The sequence below is a fragment of the Gossypium arboreum genome, chromosome 7 (assembly GCF_025698485.1).
Source record: "Gossypium arboreum isolate Shixiya-1 chromosome 7, ASM2569848v2, whole genome shotgun sequence".
In the NCBI taxonomy this organism is placed as follows: domain Eukaryota; kingdom Viridiplantae; phylum Streptophyta; class Magnoliopsida; order Malvales; family Malvaceae; genus Gossypium; species Gossypium arboreum.
In genome coordinates this window covers 89,973,714-89,993,867 of record NC_069076.1, presented here as the reverse complement: position 1 = coordinate 89,993,867, position 20,154 = coordinate 89,973,714, and the positions used below count along the sequence as shown (strand labels likewise).

Below are 20,154 nucleotides of genomic sequence, written 5' to 3'. Positions count from 1 at the left end.
AAGGCATCAGGAGCATCGAATTCACCAATTTTAAGGAAAAATCATCAATAAAATGTGCTAAGCATGGGATAAAAATATGTATGAATTACGGTTTATTAAATACCCCCACACTTAAGCATTTGCTTGTCCTCAAGCAAAATCCTCAACTCATAATCAAAATAAATTCTTCTCAACTTATAATTTCTATCGATAATATCTCAAAATAATCCATAGGTAATCATACATTAAAAATTCAACTGAAAGAACATCAAAGTTTCAAACATTCCAAGTTGAACATTTTATCATGAAAACATAGGTGTCTCCCCTCATTTAAGTAATTACCTTTGATTTAAAATATCATAGAGTTTCACAACCTCACTAAAGATTCACTCAAATCACTCGAGATGTTTAAGGACAATAAATGAAGCACTCAATAGTCAATAATGAAGAGTCATTACCATAGGCTTGCATGAAAATAAAATCCCCACCACTATAAATTGAGATGAAACATCAATCTAAAGCTCTTTAGAGGGTTGTAACGTGGCTTTGGTTAGAGGGTGTAGTCACAAACTGAAAGAAAGGGTTAGAATCGAGATTGAATTGAAAAATTGCCTAACTAGAAAAGTGACTTGTCATCAATTGTGTACAACAGAGCTTTTTCTCAGAATATGGAATTTAACTTCTTTAGCTCAGAAGATCACTACTACTAATATGTATACATGTATTTTTTTTTTGTCTTAGAACAAGTCAAATTACAAAATAGAATCAAACATGGCTAAGCAATTATTCCAACTCAAATCTCGACAAAAATAGGGATCAAATTAATTTAGGGGATTTCAACAACAATGAGTTATGGGTTAATATCGAGAGTAAATCAATGAATGGGTTGTTAGGCTCAAGAGGGTTCACTAAGGGTTAATTGTGAAGGTAGGCTTTTATGGAGTGAGTGGGTTAAACCTAAGTGCCTTTATCATTTTGACATATCAAATCAAATGTTGTGGTCTTGACATGCATAATCAAGCAAGTTCTAGAATAACAATTCAATACTGACGCACTCATAATGAAAGTGAGCATGAAAGAAATAATAGATGCTCTAAAGGCTCAAGATCTCACAAAAATTATGGCTTTTTGATGTTTAAACTTGTGAATTCCAACTCAAGATAATACCTAAACTTAAGGAAACAACATAAAATTTTTTAATTCTTCAAAAATCAACATATCATGATTGATTCCCTAATGTCTTAAAGTTTAAACAATCAATGCATAAATGCCTATGTTTTAATTCAAGATATATCAATAAAAGTCATAAATCAATCAAAATTTATCCTAAACATGATATGGGAGCTTTTCAAGAGAACAAGACAATCATTTAGGGATTTTTCTGATAGTGAAATGAATACCCCCACACTTAAGATGCACATTGCCCTCAATGTACAAAGATGAATATATAGAAAAAAATATAAAAATAAGATAGGAAGAGAAGTGAAACTTCTTGATTGATGAATGAATTTCCTTGAACTGGAGTTTTGGAGAATAATCGGCGTAAGGATGGAGGAGGATACTCCGGCAGTGGTAGAGATTCATTAGTCCATATGTCCTGCGCCAAAAGAATATTATATCTGGTGGTAGTTATGGTCGTGGTCGAGCAGGACATGGCAGTCGTGGAGAACCTTTCCCAGTGGAGTTTCAAGTTCTTGAGTAATAGTGAGCTTTGGAGCTCTTTATAACTGTGATAGAATCAGGAACTCTTTTAGGAAGCATACCGAAGCATAATTACTCGTAATGAAATAGCCGAAGAATAAAAATTGTAAAAAAACTCAGGATAAAATAGTATTAAAAAGAAATCAAAAATAATTTCAAAATATAGAGATAAAAATAAAATAAAATAAATAATAGGTGTTTATAGAGAAATTGGGGCACACGGCCATGGGGCACGCCTGTGTGCTCTAAGCTCAGCCCGTGCGTTTCGTAATTTTTGAAATTAGACGCATTGGTGTACACGGCCATGTTGCACGGCTGTGTCGATCTCTGTTTGCTTATTCCACGTCCGTGTATGGAGGCTCACGCCCGTGTTAAATTGACAGGTTTATCCATGATTTCAAAACACGGCGTGTTGCATGCCCGTGTTATTTTGGCAGTGTCGCCTATGGCCATGTCGCACTGTTGTGGCTACTTATCGCATCCCGTGTTAGGGAAGAAATTTTTTCCCTGTTTTCACACGGCCATATTGCACGGCCGTGTTTCATTCCGTGGTATGTGCACGGCCTATGGCACGCCTATGTTCCTGGCTGTGTGGTTCTGAAAAGCCTGTGTTCAATGATTTAGTTAGTATGTTAGATTTTAAAAACTAAAATTTAAATAAAGTAATATTGTTAGTGCTCGGGTTGCCTCCCGAGAAGCACTTATTTATAGTCTAAGCTTGACTTAGCTCTCCTTAAATGGTCATGGTGGTTCGAAGAGTTTATACTCCTGATTCTTGCTATGAATCTCATCAAAATAAGGTTTTAGGCGGGTATTGTTTACCTTAAAAGTGTCGAACTTGGGATGACTTACCTCAACTGTACCGAATAGGAAAATGCTAAGTACCGTAAGAGGAATTTCTTCATTCGGTTTGGCAGTGACAATGTGAAGATCTGCGACATCTAATAAAACTTTATCTCCAACCTTAAGTTAATTTGGAAAGGTATTGAGTTTGTTCTGACGTAGTTTTGGTTTATCGTGTGTTCTCGATTTATGTGTCTGCCATTCATCTAGCTCCTCGATTTGTAGCTTTCGTTCTTCATTAATAGGTCCTCTACTATTGCTTGAAAATGACTCATGTACTTCTTTCAAACTCATTTCCTACAAAGTAGGTTGCACCATATTGTCAGTTTTAGTAGAACGGTTTAGACAATCACCTTCAATTCTTGATGTGTTACCGAAATTGCGAGCTTAAAGGGTGATTGTTTCGTCTCCCACACGAAGTGTGAGCTCACCTGTGCCAACATCAATAATCTTTCTAGCAGTTGCTAAAAAGGGTCTTCCTAAAATCAAAGGAGTGTTGCTATCCTCCTCTATGTCTAGAATAACGAAGTCAACAGGAAATATAAATTTATCGATTTTAACTAACACATCTTCAATAATACCCCCAGGAAATCTTATAGTTTTATCTGCTAATTGAATGCTCATCCTAGTCTGTTTGGGTTTCCCAAGACCTAGTTGTTTAAACATTTTGTAAGGCATGACGTTAATACTAGCCCCTAAATCAGCTAATGCATTATTAACATCTAAACTACCAATTAAGCAAGGAATCGTAAAACTCCCTGGATCTTTTAGTTTGTTGGGTAGTTTATTCTATAGAATAGCTGAGCAAACTACGTTTTGCTTCACATGCAAAGCCTCGTCCAACTTCCGCTTATTTGCTAAAAGCTCCTTTAAAAATGTCATTGCGTTTGGCATCTACGATAGAGCTTCAATAAACGGTAAGTTAAGATGTAATTTTTTTAAGAGTTTAAGGAATTTACCAAATTGTTCATCTGAGCGGTATTTTCATGTCACATTAGGGTATGATACACGAGGTTTGTATTCTGTACTTACCGGTTTTTGCTCATTATGGTCTACCTCACCTTTACCTTTGCTTATCTCAGTTTCTTGCCTTGGTTCTGGTTCAGGTGTAACTAACCCTTCCTCATCTTGACTAGTAATCGCATTGAGTTGCTCCATTGGGTTAGATTCTGTGTTGCTTGGCAAGCTACTTTGTAGTCGTTCAGAAATCAACTTGGCAAGCTATCCAATTTGAGTTTTGAGCCCTTGGATCGATGCTTGTTGATTCTTAAGTGCTATCTTGGTATTCTAAAAACTAGTTTCTGACACCGATATAAACTTTGAAAGCATCTTTTCAAGGTTCAGCTTCTTTTCCTATTGGTAGGGTGGTTGTTGAAAACCTAGAGGATGTTGTGGCCTTTGATTTCCTTGACCGCCCCACGAGAAATTGGGATGGTTCCTCCAACCTGCATTATAAGTATTACTATATGGGTTATTTTGGGATCTAGAGTTATTGTTACCCATATATTGGACTTGTTCCTCCTCAATGCTAGGGTTGAAGGGTTGATATTCTGTGCATGCTCCTCCTTCATTCGAATTGCACTTCATCACTGGATGTACCTGAGTAGAACCACACAAACCATCAATCTTTTTATTTAAGAGTTCTACTTAGTTAGATAGCATAGTAAGCGCATCGAGGTTAAAAACACCGGCTGCTTTTGTCGGCTGTGTTCTCATAACTTGCCACTGACAATTATTCAGTGACATCTCCTCAATAAATTCGTAAGCCACCTCAGGTGTCTTATTATTGATAGTTCCTCTAGCGGCTGCATCAATCATCTATCGAGTCGAAGGATTCAGGCCATTATGGAACGTTTGAACCTGTAGCCAAAGTGGTAACCCATGGTGAGGGCATCTTCTTAAAAGGCTTGTATCTCTCCCATACATCGTAGAGTGTTTCTAAATCCATCTACACAAAAGAAGAGATATCATTACGTAATTTGGCTGTTTTAGCAGATGGAAAATATTTTAATAAAAATTTTTCGGTCATTTGTTCCCAAGTAGTGATTGACCTTCGTGGTATTGAGTTCAACCATTGTTTAGCCTTATTTCTTAATGAAAATGGAAACAATCGAAGGCGAATGGCATCATAAAAAATTCCATTAATTTTGAAGGTATCGCAAAATTCTAGGAAATTTGCCAAGTGAGCGTTGGGATCATCATCCTGCAAACCATCAAACTAAACAAACTGTTGTATCATTTGAATAGTGTTAGGTTTCAGTTCAAAATTATTTGCAGCAATAGCAGGTCTAACTATACTTGACTCAGTTCCTGTTAAATTAGGTTTAGCATAATCATACATAGTGCACGAAGCAGGATTTTGATTAACAACAATTGCAGGAAGTAGAAGATTTTCTTGGTTTTCAGCCATCTCCTCGGTTGTGGTTTGAATATTGTCCTCTTGCTCGTTCTCTGTGTATCTTAAGCTTCACCTTATTTCTCTTTGGTTTTTGTGAACTGTGCAATCGATCTCACTGTCAAAAACTAATGGTCCTGACGGATTTATTCTAGTCATAAACTATAAGAACCTGCCAAAAAAAGGGAAAAGAAAGAATTAGTAATAAAAATTAGAATAAAATTTAAATTGCAGTAAAAGTAAATGGCTAAAGTAATAAAAATCGAGTGTTTCTAATATTTTAGTTCCCCGATAACAGCGTCAAAAACTTGATACGTGATATTCGTGACAGGTTTTAAATATTTATAATGAATCATTCTTGAAACTAACTATTATCACGATAAAGGCAAGTGTACCTATCGAACAATAGTATAGGTTTAGCAAGACCAGATTGTCGAACCCAAAGGAACTAAAAGTACTAGTAATGACTTTTTTATTATTATCTAGCCTAAGAATAATGAGGTTTGTTTTAACTAACTAATTAACTAAACTAAGAATTCACAGAAAATTAATTTTGGAAAACTCGATTGATTGAGACAATACCTAAGGAAAAATCCACCTATACTTCACTTGTTATTTAACTCTGAATCGGATGATTTATTCATTTGACTTGATCCGTAGAAATCTCTAAGTTAAATTATTATCTCTCTCGAGACTAACAACGTTTAACACTAGGTTAAATAATTGAAATCTCTTTCTAATTAACTCCCTAGGGTTGCTTTAACACGATCTATAGATCCCCTTATAAGGTTTCACCCTAATCCGACAAAATCTTGTCACCCTATCTCTAGGCGCGCAACTAACTCCCCTTAATTATAACAAATGTACTCTTAGACAGGGTCTATTCCTCCTCTGAATAAGATCTTAACTTGAATTAATATCCTGGAATATCAAAACAAGAATTAAGAACACGTAATTAAGAACAACTCAAATATTTATCATACAATTCAGATAATAATAACAAGATCTGTCTTAGGTTTCATTCCCCTTAGGTATTTAGGGGTTTTAGTTCATAACTAAAAGGGTAAACATCTCAGAAGAATAATGAATACAAAACATAAAGAAAAACCTAAAACTCCTGAAGGGAAATTGAGGGGAGATCTTCAGTCTTGATGATGACTCCGGCTTCTAAGATGGATCAATCGAGTTTCCTTGAGCAGTTCCCTGCTTCTCTATCTGTGTATATCATTTTCCTCCTCATCTAGGGTGTATTTATAGGCTTTAGAATGCCTAAGAACCCTCAAAATTGGCCTTTTTCGATTTAGACTAAACTTGGGCTCGGCAGGAACACGCCCGTGTGACACTCCAGTGTGTGATTGCTTAAGGCCGTGGTCAAGCCTGTTAAATAGGCATGGGCGTGTGGTCCACCCATGTGAGTCGTGCTTCGATTTTGCCAAATTGACACGGTCATGTGGTCTGCCCGTGTGAGGAGGTCCAGGCCGTGTTGATTTTGTACGTTGGCTCATTTTCTCTGTTTTTGGCCTATTTCTCGTTCCTTTCACTCTCCTATGCTCACCTAAGTATAAAACATGAAATTAATGCATTAGGAGCATCAAATTCACCAATTTTAAGGAAAAATCATCCATAAAATGTGCTAAGCATGGGATAAAAATATGTATGAATTACGGTTTATCACCCACATACCTTAACCGAGCAAAGAATCCCCAAAATTCCAAGAACAACAGTGAAAACTTAAAAGTGATAAGTAAAATTGAAGAAACAATAAAAGCCGAAACTTTATCAGGAAAGGGAAAAAACGTCAAAAAGAAAAAGATGAAGAGATTTTTAGGGAAAAATAAAAAATAAAAAAGAAATAAACTAAAATGATAGCATATCCCTAGATTCTCTCCCCACTAACTCAAGTTCCTCAGACTTCCCACTCGATTAAAACTCTATCAGATTACGGAGCAAAATATCACCCACACTCATGCAGGGATTTAAACTCAGGACCTTCAACACAACACACAGACTCCCTTACCACTCGAACTAGCAGACTCATTATGATATGGTTTTACAAAAAATTTAATATAAGCCCACTCCCCAAATGCAAGGCTTAAATCATAAAAATATCAAAATTTGCCAAAGGTAGGGCTTGAACTTGAGACCTCACACACACACCCAAGACCCTTAACCACTGAAGTAGATACACATTTATGTCGCATTTTCACAAAAGAAAAAATAGGAATTTTGGGGCATTATAGATCCTCATAGTACTCTTGAAATTATAGACAAACACTAAAGACGATATTGCTTAAAACTGTAGACATTAGAACTGAAAAATTTCACGAAATATTTAGAGTTTGTATCTTTCTGAATCTATAGATAAAACATAGGGTTGTAAAAATGATATGAAAACCTGAGGTATGCATACTTGAGGAGTGCAATGTTGAGCAGCTCAAGCTGAGTCATATGTTTTTCAAGGGCGTATGCCTAACCTTGAGATGAGTGACACCATGGATGCACCTATCGCTGAAGGCAGAAATTAAGAGACTGGGATGATGTAGTGTCCAAAAAATATTGGGAGTTTTAAAAAGAGGTTTTTAAGATTATGGTTGATAAGACCAAGATAATGGAAGAGAGTAAGCGCTTGGAGCATGAGAAAAAGGAAAAAAAAAATAAAGTACAAAATAAGAGGGGTTCTTGTCCTGCTGGCTCGAATCTGCGATCTTTTAAGTGAGTTAGAAAGGTAAAACCTCAGCAGAATGTTGCAGCAACGAGTATCGAAAGTTCTATTAGATCAATGAGAATTCTAGTTTGTAGGTATTATAATTAGTTCCATTTTTCAAGTGTTGAAAATAGTTTGGTACATGTTTGAGATGTGGGTCTACTAAGCATCGTCGTAGGGATTGTCCACGTCGTCCTCCTAGTTTGATGCAAGCTCCAACTCAAATTCAGAATCAGAAAGCTGGATAGCTACCCTTGAGGGGTACGGTTAGAATTAAGGCTAGATAGCTGACACTGGTTTATACAGCTAGATGTTAAGAGGTTCAAGATGCATTCGATGTTATTGTAGGTATTTTTACGACCCATTCTAATTTGTACCTTGCATTGACTGAGATTGGTTTTACCCAATTGGTTGTTGTTAGTAGTGTTTTTATTTAACTGAGAATTTTGGGTTGGGGAAACTGTTAGTGAAGTTATTGTAGTTAGTCTTTTGGGATAGACTGTGGTAGTGAATACGATCTTCAACAGAAATCCGTTAGAGGTTTAAGGAGATGTATTGTCTAGATTGTACTAGAATAAGATTTGCACAGTAGAAGCATAGTGGTCGGTTTGAAAAGAGGGATAACAGATTTTGTGGCTATGGGATTGGCGTGTTAGTAGGGAAATTTCGAAGATGAAATTTCTTTTTAAGAGGGGAGAGTTGTCACTTGTCACATCCCAAAGATCGGGTTAGTAAAATCGATTTTTTGAACTGAGAGTGGTCACGCACTGATTTTTAAGGTTATCTTTGTGCATGTGTTAAAAAAATGAGTTACTGGTCTAATGGTTAAGTGTTATTGAAACTGTCTTACAAACAAAGTTCAAATCCCTTCCCTTGCATTATTTTTATTTTGTTTAATTTTGCTTCAAACCCTAGAGTGTGTCACCCATGCCTATAAAAACCCTAGTATATATGATTTTTTTCTCTTCTATTTAGCCTTTTGCTCATTTTTTTTCCTCCTTACCATCCCACCCTCTCATTTCTCTTTTTTTCCTTAATTTTTCTCTCATTTTTTCTTCATTGTCCTATTCTAACCTTAATTATTTTGCAACCTTGTAATGACCCAATATTTACGGGTATTGGAAAATTGAATTTTCGGGCCATCATTTCTACAAAATGAATTCGTAAATATTTACTAGAAATATTTACGAAGCTAATTGTGTAGTTAATTAGACTTTGGTTAAGTGAATTAGCTTGAATTAAAGCTAATTTAGTGAAATGACTAGATTGAATAAAAGGGTAAAAGTTGAATTGAAGAATAAAGAAAAGTCAAAGGATTAAATTAGCAATTAAACCATGAGTGCCAAGTGTGTGATAATAGTGAAATACATGTGGAGTATGCATAAAACATATATAGATAATTATTAGTATTTACTTATATAATAAGTAAATAATATTATATTATAATTATATTAATATTATAATATATTAAGTGAATAAAGAAAATAACAGAAACAAAATTTAAAAGAAAGAACAGGGAAAGAAACGAAAGTGGGGGAAAGAAAGAAGGAAAAAAAAGAGAAAAGGAAAAATAGGGTTTTGAGGTTTGAAGCTTAATTGGTAAGTCAATTTAGTCAATTTTCTTGTAATTTTGATATTTTTGGAATCTTAGAATAAAGTTCTACTAGAATTATGTTGAAATTTAGAAAGTTAGTGAATTTAGATGTTAATTAAGTTGAATAAATAGATGAATTATGGGATAAAATGATAGAAATTTAAGTTAGAAGTGGGTAAAGGATTGAATTGTAAAACGAGATATAAGTTTTGTTATAGTAGGGAATAAATTGTCTAAATTGTAGAATTGATGTTTTATATTGAATATTAAGAGTTGAAACTTGTTTAAAGTAGGTATTAAATGAAAATATGAGATTTAATTGAAGAGAAAGAATGGTTATGGTGGAAGGACAAAATTGGAATTTATGTAAAAGTTACATGGAAAATAGAAGAGTGTGTTATTTAATGATAAATATTGATGATCTTAAATTTTAATTTTTCCGTAGCTAACGTAGCACCAAAAATGTCATCAAAGAAGGGAAAAGAGAAAGTGAGCAAAGATAACGAATAAACTTGAGAATTACGGTTTGTATTTCTATAAACTGAGCTTTTAAATTAAGTGTTGTATGTATTACTTTATTATGTATGGTAAGTAAATTAAAGGTAAGAATTGTTATATTTGAAATGCAATAACTGTTATATGAAAAATTGAAAGTGAAATGAAAACCCTATTAACAGTGTCGGGCTAGTCAGATATAGTTGGCATGCCATAGGATTGGAAGTGTTCATTAATATTCCGACTTTGTGTCGATGAGACACTATAAGTGCCGTCTTACTATTACTGTTATTGTTCCGAATTCGTTCTGATGAGGTACTCCGTGTATCGCTACAACTACTGTTACTACTACAGTGTATTCTGGCTTCGGTCGATGAAACACTGTATACTATCCTGGTGTGTGGGTTGCATCTGTGTATCCATCCAGGTCCGAGTTATGTTAATAGGGGTAAATTACTGCACTGAAGACTGAATGATATTGACTGAATTGAATATCTTACTGGTTTCGATTCTAATGATAAATGTTAGTATGAAATGAAGACAATTAATTGAATGTTCATGATATGTTTATTTATTGGATTATATGGTTTAAATATAAATGCATAAATTAAGTATTGGTTTATAGAAATACCACTGGGTGTATACTCAACGTACGGTTTGTTTCTCAGCGTACGGTTTGTTTCCGTGCGCAGGTTAGGTACAAAGTAAATAACGTCTCAGCATCCAAGCCAACTCCCGAACTCAAATTCTTGGTGATGTATCTTATCTTGAGGAATGGCATGTACCTAGGTTGTCTTATGTTATTTTGAGTATGAATATTAATAGTGTAAGGATGATAAAGGTTAATCTATATAAGCAAAATTTCTGTTTATAAAATAGTCATTTATATAGTTTATTTTGAATTGATTTGGATGATATTTGGGTATAATGTTTGGAAATTCTATGTTAAATAGTTATTGAAATTACGTAAGTTAAATCATTATACTAGTGGTTTTAGTGTGTATTAGATATGTTTAATCATGTTTTGGACTGGTTGAAAAATTGTATTTTAAATTGATTGCAATTCAAGGTGTGCAGGATTAGTAAATTTGAACTATAAGGTTCATTTTGAGTCCACACGACATGTCACACGGGCGTGTGATTAGACCGTGTGAGACACACGGCTTACACACCGGCATGTTGATAAACCACGTGTCCCCTGCATCTTTAAATATGAAGTCAGGACATGGGTAAAAGACACGGCTGTGTGTCTTGGTCGTGTGAAGGACACAGGTTTCAAACATGGTCGTGTGTCAAAATCGTGAGAAAATGGCTTAAAAATGGTGAAAAATTAGTTTACCTCACGGCCTAGCCACATGGGCGTGTGCCCAGGTCGTGTGCCCCTTTGATGCTTAAGAAATGGCAAGTCAGAATTGCCCACGGGCTGGCCACACGGGCATGTGTCCCTAACTTCAAGAAAACTTTTTCAAAGTTTTTTGAAGTTACCGGTTTAGTTCCAAATCATTTCTAAAGCATGTAATGGGCCCTGTGGGCCCATACTAGGGACTTTATGGTGAAATTTGAAAAGTTTTGATTTGGAATGCAAATTTATGACTTGATTTTGTATAAATGTTAGTGTATAAGTCCAGTAATGCCTCGTAACCCTATTCCGGTGACAGATGCGGGTTAAAGGTGTTACAAACCTTGTGTCGCCCATTCTCTTTTCCTATACCATTGTTGTTGTTGTCCCTCTACTGCCATTTTTTTCTTCTCCATTGCTATTGTCCTAATGGTCAAACACCACCCTTGTCGCCGTCGCCCTTTTGCTTCTTTTCTTTTGCTCTATTTGTTTCTCTGTTATATCATATTTAATTTGAAAAGTGTAAGTTGTCTAGATTTGATCTAATCTTATCTTTTTATTTATTTTTCCTATGATAGCCAAATTTTTTTAGTGCTAAATTTGTGAATTTTCTTTGTTAAAGGTCCAAATTTGAACTCCTTAGATCTCCACTGAAGCTTGGGGTCAGTTGCATCTTCGTTTGATCAATAGAAGAGTAAGTGATCTTGGAAATTCGGATCTAAAATTTTAGTTTGTTTCTTGATTTGGTTGAACCCTATATGAGTGTTGAAGGTTGGTTTTAATCATGTTTTGGGTGTGTTATGTATAGATCTAATCGAGATCTGTCTAGATCTAAATATAGGAGCTGTAGGTTCACGATAGTGCTTCGGTTTCGCGTTAATTAGGTGTGGGTCTTACCTTTGGGTGTTTTGGTGATTGTTGAATTATGTGATGCGCATGTTGGTCAATTGTACATGCGGATTTTGTTCATGGTCGAATGACTTTTTGTTGGATAAGGGATTACTGATTATGGTAAGTGTTAAAAGGTGATGGTTGAATGTTTAATAACCTTTTTTTGTGATTAATTGGATGTGAAAATGTCAAATGTATTCTGATTTTATGTTTATTGGGATGTATGACGAGTTACTTTTGATTGTTTGCATAAAAAAATGTCACTAATTATTATTGTATATATCGATTGCATGTAAAACATGCTGCTGATATTGTTTTATTGAATGCATGTATAACTAGCCACCGTACTAAAATTGTTACTAATAAAGCATGATGTGCTACATTGTTACATGTCATATTGCATTGCATGATTTTTGGGATTTAATGGGGTAATAGAGGAGTTCCATGGAGTACTGGAGGATTATTTGCATTATTGTTTTAACAGTATATTTGTGCTCCGGAGTATTGTCAGAATACCATTGACTTATCACAACTTACTTGCAATTTGTATGCAAACTATTGGTAGTTTAACTGTATATTGATATTGGTGGTTTATCCACATCGAGCTTCGGCTCTTATTATTTCTGGTGTTCAAAATATAGATTCTAGGGAACTCGTGGTGTGTAGCGGATGGATGGATAAGACCTTTGCACTGTTATACATTTGAACATGCCAATGCATATTCATGGTTTATTCAATTGCTAGTATCTATTATGGACATTGATATTGATGGCTATGTGTCCTACTGTGATTGTTTGAATGTTTGTGTAACGCCCCCACACCCGAGACCGTCGCCGGAGTCGAGTATGAGGTGTTTCTAAGCTTAGTTTAACATTTTTAGAACTTTGAATTATTTGTTTCTACATTCACAGCTTTTAAGCTACTTGCGTCACAGTCACAAGAAAAATCATATCTTGAGTTACGAAACTCAAAATTAAGATCCGTAAATTTTCTATGAATCTAGACTCATAAAAATATCTACTAATTTTTTTCTAGAATTTTTGGTTGGGCCAATTAGTACAGTTTATTAGTTAAAGTTACCCCTGTTTCAAGACTCGACTGGTCTGACCTCTGTTTACTACGAACCACATTTCTCTCTGTACAAAATTCATATGACTATGAGGTTTGTTAATACTAAAACTAGACTCAATAAAGATTCTGAGGATATAAAATACACCACCTAATTATATCTTTACAATTTATGGTGAATTTCTAAAGTAGGAACAGGGGATTCAGAAACTGCTATGACTCTGTTTCACTAAAATTAAAATATCTTCTAACATATACTTTCTTTACTTGTTTCATTTGTTTCATGTGAAACTATACATAATAAGCTTCAATTTGATATGTATTTCACCACAAAATTCAATTTCTATGATTTTTAGTAAATTTTCAAACTCGCGTTAGTGTTGCTGCGGTATTCTGTTTATGGTAAATTTCATCCTTTTATGAGTTTTATGCACTAAGTATCTTAATAGTTTTCCTTAACATCAAACATAATCTAAACTAACCATTTTCATAATTTATCATTATCAAGCATTTCCTCAACCATTTCACAACCATACCATAAGATCATTTACACAAAATGGGTATATTGCTATACATGCCATACTTAAATTTACAAGCCATTTACCAAAAATCTTACGGATAGTGTGGTGAGCCTTCGACCTATCCCGACTCTGAGTGGCTTGTCCAAAACTACAATGAGTAAGAAGGAGGAGTAAGCATAAATGCTTAGTAAGTTCATATGCAAATAATAAGTAACATAACAAACAGTTATACCAGTCAACATTAGCATACATCACTAAAACACATATCACATTTTAATCATTCTTCATCATCTTATTACCTTATCGTGGTTGTATCAATACTCAACCCGAGGGTTAAATACATACCTGTCCAAAATATCCATTTCATATCACTTACCAATACGTCTCTTTACATCTCGAAATTTTCCTCCATTTGAGTAGAACTTTACCCGTTGAACACATCGAATATAATTCGGATACATGGATAACTTGCACATAAGTGCCACATATTCAATCAAGCAATCATGTAACCCGCCCATAAGCGAACTCGGACTCAACTCAACGAGCTCGGGCGTTCGCATCCATAAGTGAACTCGGACTCAACTCAACGAGTTCGGATGCCTAGTTACATCTCACGAACTCGGACTCAACTCAACGAGTTCGGACATTCGCATCCATAAGTGAACTCGGACTCAACTCAACGAGTTCGGATGCTCAACCATCCTAGTGACATGTCACTTGTATCCTAATCTATTCCTAAGGTTCAAACGGGCTTTTCCTCGAACACTTATCCTTGCCGTCTTAGTAGAATGCCGAAATCAATACTCGGTAACAATTATATTTAACAAGTAGTTCACATAATTTACATATTATTTGAAATTAACCACAAAGCATACATTTCATAATAAAATTCAGCATAACACATAATTAATATCAATAACTTAAAATAACAATTATGCTACATTATTTACACATGAACTTACCTTGGTACCAAAATACAAAGATTTTGCAATTTAGTCCACAATCTTTTCTTTTCCTCGATTGAGGTCGATTCCACGTCTTTCTTGATCTAAAATAACACATTTAGCTTATTTAATACTCACATTATCAAATTAATCCTTAACTCAAATTTTGGCAAAATTACAATTTTACCCCTAAACTTTTGCATATTTACATTTTTGCCCCTAGGCTCTGGATTAAACTTTATTCCTTATTCTTATGTTTTACAACATGCTGATCACTTTTCTCTTCTATGGCAACATCAAATTCTCACTCTAACATGTACTTGTGACTATTAGGTATTTTTACCGATTAAGCCCTTTTACTCGCTTTTTGCTTAAAATCGAGTAGTACAAGTTGTCTAACATAATTTAAAACTTCATATTCTATCATAAAACATCAAAATACACAAATTTCACCTATGGGTATTTTTCCAAATATAAACCCTAGGTTAAATTATTGCTAACATAAGCTTTATCGAGTTCTGGGATCTCAAAAACGTAAAAATCATTAAAAGCGGGCTTGGAATCACTTACTATGGAGCTTGGAAGCTTGAAACAAACCCTAGCTATGGAGAACCCTTGAAATTTCGGCCTAATGAAGAAGATGGACAAAATTGGCTTTTAATTTTGTTTTTAATTCATTTTAATAATTAAATGACCAAAATACCCTTACTACTAAACTTTCCAAAAATTCCTTCCATGTCCTAATTTTGTCCATGAACTTAAAATTGGTAAAATTTCTATTTAAGACCTCCTCATTAATATTCCAAAACAATTTCATACTAAAAACTTCTAGAATGCAAGTTTTGCAACTTATTCGATTTAGTCCCTACTTTCAATTTAAGCACTTTAGGCATAGAATTTCATCACGAAATTTTCACACAATCATGCAATCATATCATAAACATCAAAATCATTGTAAAATAATTATTTCTATCTCGGATTTGTGGTCACGAAACCACTATTCCGATTAAGCCCTAATTTAGGATATTACAGTTTGTATTACCACTTTTGTTCTATTAAGACTTACACTGAGCTTTTCAAGCTCACCCCTTTAGCTCACTTCTTACAAATAACCCTTAAGGTTAGGATCAGACTCTCTATACAGAGGCCTCATCTCAGATTTTTAGTTAATAAAGTATTTTAATTTTAATTTATTTATTTTGGTTTTTATTTTGGGATTGTAAATTTTGTTAATATGGATTATGGCATGGGTTTTTTTTTATTTGGTTTTTGCATGCATGGAATTTTGGATAAAAATCTAGCAAATTTAATAATTGGCTCAATATAACTTAAAACATGAATTTTCTTACAAAAATTAAAGGCATCACTTTTTCCGTTTCGTAATAATGAACGAAGTTTTTAAAGGCATAATGCTGGAAGCAATTGAGTGTTTCAAACGACACAACTTTTTAATAAACTGGACTTAAATCATAGATGACCTAATAATCTGATATTTTGAATAAACCTAAGGCAACCATTTTAAGTTAAAAAAAATTTGATCAAAATAGAGGTTTTCAAACTGAATGGTTTTACTTGGTCATTTCGGTGGCTAATGTAGCCTTTAGAATTTGGTCGTAACGTCTGGGCCAATTTTGAAAGGATACATAATCCTTTAAAAATTATAAAGATATAGGCTATTAAAATGATCAAATTACATTTTTACTATTGTAAAAATATACAATTGAATTTCGATCCCCTAAAAAAATTTTCTGGCTTCACTCTTGATTGCAACCAATAATTTTTAATAAAAAATATATTTAAAGCCTCAAATTAAATTAAGTTCTTGTCTAAATGATACAAAAACTTAATAAAAGATTTATTGGTAATGAATTGTGTTTATGATATTTGTGTTCTTGCTTATATATTTTTTCCTGAGCCATAGGTTCGGATTAATTTTTCTCGGTATAATTTGACTTTTAGTTCTATGTTGTTACTATATGTATTGCTTTGGAATTAATCTTCTTAGGTATCGAGCCTTAATTATGGAAGATTATTAGAAAAGAAATTTTTAGGTAGTTGGGAGGTAAAAGTACGATGGGTGTCACATGTTAAAACTTTGTGTAGCTAATGAAATAACCAAACAGTATCATGTGGCATGCCATGTGTTTCTCATGTTGACATATAGAGACAATTTTAACAATAAAAATGGATGAACTTTTTAATAGAAAGATCAATTTACTTTTTGATCTAATGTTCAAGGACTATTTACTCTTTTTTTTTTAATAGAAAGGGCCAAATATAATTTGACTTTTAGTATAATGGACTCTATAATACTTTTAATGAAGCTGAGGCTCCCTATGTTGTAAATAAAGTGTAAATTAGCTAAAAAAGCCAATTATGAAGAAAAAGAAATAGGGATTTAGGCATATTTTTATAATTACGATATTTTTATTATTTAGAGAAAGATGCCACTTTTGCTGACAGGACACAAAGCACACCCTACATTTAACATGTCATCTTTCCTGGTCGGATTATTAAATATTGATATTTTTAACCATCTGACCTATGCTCAAATCCTCCCCCAAGCAAGTTTGATGATTCTTTTAATTCATGCTCTTTCAAGCTTTATTTTATTTTATTTTTAATTAATGTATCTAATTAATAAATCTTTTTATATAAACAAAATAAAAATATGTAACTATACAATGAAATTATATATTTAATATATATCATTATGTTAAATTTATTTTTGATAAATATGTAATTATAAAATTGGCCTAAAAATTATATTTACTAAAAATAATAACATTTGAAATAATTATTTAATTTTATAATAGTGGAATTTATCATATCCACTTTGTTGGTGAAAAAATGATATTTGAAATAATTATTTGATCTTATAATATTAGAATATCATACCCACAATATCACGCCTTGAATTGTGAGTTCAATTTATGGGTTATTTCTGTACTGTTAAATTTATTTAATTTTCTACTTGAGTTTGCAACTGGGCTTCTATTTGGGCCTAATCTGTTAGAAGGCCTAAAACCCTAGTACAATAAACCCTAAATTGTATATCATAGTGTCGTCTAACCCTAGGTATATAAGCAAGTTTTGTTTGATCGGACCCTCTTTTGCTTCTTTTGTTTTTCTGTTGTTGCTCCTTTCTCTATGTTTTTTTTTCTTTTCTTTTACCTATTCTCTTTCCTTATGCCGCACCATTTATTTCCCCTCTCATCTTCCTCTTTCTTTTCTCCCTTTTTCCTCCCTTTTTCTCCTTTGTGTGATGCAATCTTCTCCCTTTTCGACCGGTAGATTGGTAAGTTCCTTTTATCGTTTAGATTTGGTTGTTGATGCTTTTTTGAGTGTGAGATCTTCACTCACTCTTTCAATTTGCCTAACTGATTTCATTCGAATTTTTTTCGAAAGCCTTAATATCGATTGCTAACTTACATATCTTGTGCGAATATGTCATTTGAAGGACCGGATCTAGGGGTGTTGGATTAGATCTAAGTGTGTGGAGTGCTAAACGAGTTGGTGGTGAAAGGTGTGTCTTAACCATGAAAATTGGTGGCAAACCATGTGTGTATTTTGGGATCATATGGTCTACCAAACGGGCGTGTGTCTGATTCAATTGGTCAACATGATCATGTGCTATTGTAAATTTAGGGTATTTTTACTCACACAGTCACAGCTAGTTACATGCCTCAATCACTCGGTCGTGTGACTATCGTTGGAGATTTTGCTTACTGATCACACGACTTCAGTTAGTTACACGGCCTAGACACAAGCACGTGTACTTCAATGCCACACGGCATCAGCCTTTCACACGGTCTGGCCACGCTGCCATGTGACCTTTGTTTTATAATTTTGCCTTAATTTTTTTGAAATATTTCAGTTTAATCCTTGTATAGTCCCCAACTTGTTTAAAGTTCTCGTAAGCTCAATTAAGACTTTTTTTCCATTTCTGTTTTGAAATATGTGATATGTTTCATTATGTATTAAATTTGAAATTGCTACTGATTTATATTCACTGCTACTGTTAAAACTACAACTGCTACTGTTTGTATGATAAACACGTTAGCATATTGTTATCATTACTGTTTATTGATCTATAAAAGCATGTCATACTGTTGCATTGGGATTGGGTTGTTGAAGGAGAAAGTGCTACTGGCGGTTTATTCGCATACCTACTGGAAGTTCATCTACAAATCTACTGGAGATTATCTGCATATCTACTGGTGGTATATCTACACGAGCTTATGCTCCCACTGTTATGGTGTATAGGGTTGGACGAGTTTTGGAGAACTCTTATTATAGAGTGTAGCGAATAGATGGGTAGGAAAATTTTATAGTTAATCCTGCATATTGCATACTTACTGATATCACTATGAAATTGATAATCTGAAATGTATTATATATTGCAAAATTGTATGTTATAGTTTACTGTTTAATTTGCTTATTGCTTGTGTGTTAAGACCACACTGAGTTTTATAAACCACTCCTTAGTTTCCCATCTTTTCGGGTAATTCTTGAGGTTAGGCTCGAACTCGACATTGGGAGCATCGTCACCTATTTTATACAAAGTATTTTAAACCCCGGTTTATAAACTTTGTTGATTTTTGCATTATTTACATGCGAACTGTGACATGGACTTTACCATTCCATATGGGTGTTAAATTTTGAGATTTGACATTATTTGCTTTTGACATTAAACACAAATACGATTAAAATTTTTAAGTTATTTTTAAAATTATTTTCAACTAGCCTAAATATGGATTTTCCAACTTACCTTGTAATTAAAATTAAGTAAATGAGATATTTAAAATAAATTAATGTTTTTTTTTAAAATGGATTATATTTTAAATTTTACTTTTGAAATTGGATCAAAATTATTTTTCTATCAAAAAATTTCACTGTGCTATTATGAGTTACAATAAATAAATATACACGTGTATATATATTGAAAACTTAAGTTATGTTTTCTTTTAAGAACCACTGAGACTTTTATTGTCAAACTCTTTTTACTGAACTCAAAAGCTTTACTTGGCCATCTCAATGGCTAATATCACTTTCATGATTTGACCATAACATCTGGGCCGGGTTGGGGAGGTTATACACAATGTAGGTGGATAAATAAAATATTTGACATACTAAAGTTATATAAGGAAAAATTAAAATTTTAATTCATACTTTTAAATAATAAAATATTTCTTTTAACATAACGATATATAAAATATATATTTCCATTATATAATTACATATTTATTATTTTATTTATACAAATAATGGAAGTATTAATAAAAAATATTTTTAACATAATGATATATATAAAATGTATATTTTATTATATAATTACATATTTATTATTTTTATAAATAAAAGAGTTATTAATTTAAAATATATTTAACATAATGATTTATGTAAAAAATATATATTTTGATTAAATAAGTACATGTTTATTATTTTGTTTATATAAATAAATGATTTATTGTAACACCCCTAACCCGTATCCGTCGCTGGATTAGGGTTACAAAGCATTACTGTACAATCGAAACATTTAAACTTAATTACTTTCAATATCATAAACCTAACATAAACCATTCATACATACACACAGCGTCCCAATATTGAGCCTTCGAGGCTCGAGAAACACCTTAGAAAGAATTCAGGACTAAATTGAAATCATTTGGAAAGTCTA

General features: G+C 33.3%; 1 long non-coding RNA gene and 1 other non-coding gene across 2 annotated transcripts; both read left to right on the top strand.

The window, feature by feature from the left end:
- The first annotated feature begins 316 nt into the window (after window positions 1–316).
- Window positions 317–10,587, top strand: LOC128295505 (uncharacterized). The gene is made up of 2 exons (XR_008285968.1): window positions 317–9,740; window positions 10,404–10,587. It is a non-coding gene; the product is annotated as an uncharacterized LOC128295505 (long non-coding RNA).
- On the top strand, window positions 4,400–4,504 carry LOC128295725 (small nucleolar RNA R71). The gene has a single exon (XR_008286283.1). It is a non-coding gene; the product is annotated as a small nucleolar RNA R71 (small nucleolar RNA).
- Window positions 10,588–20,154: the final 9,567 nt, after the last annotated feature.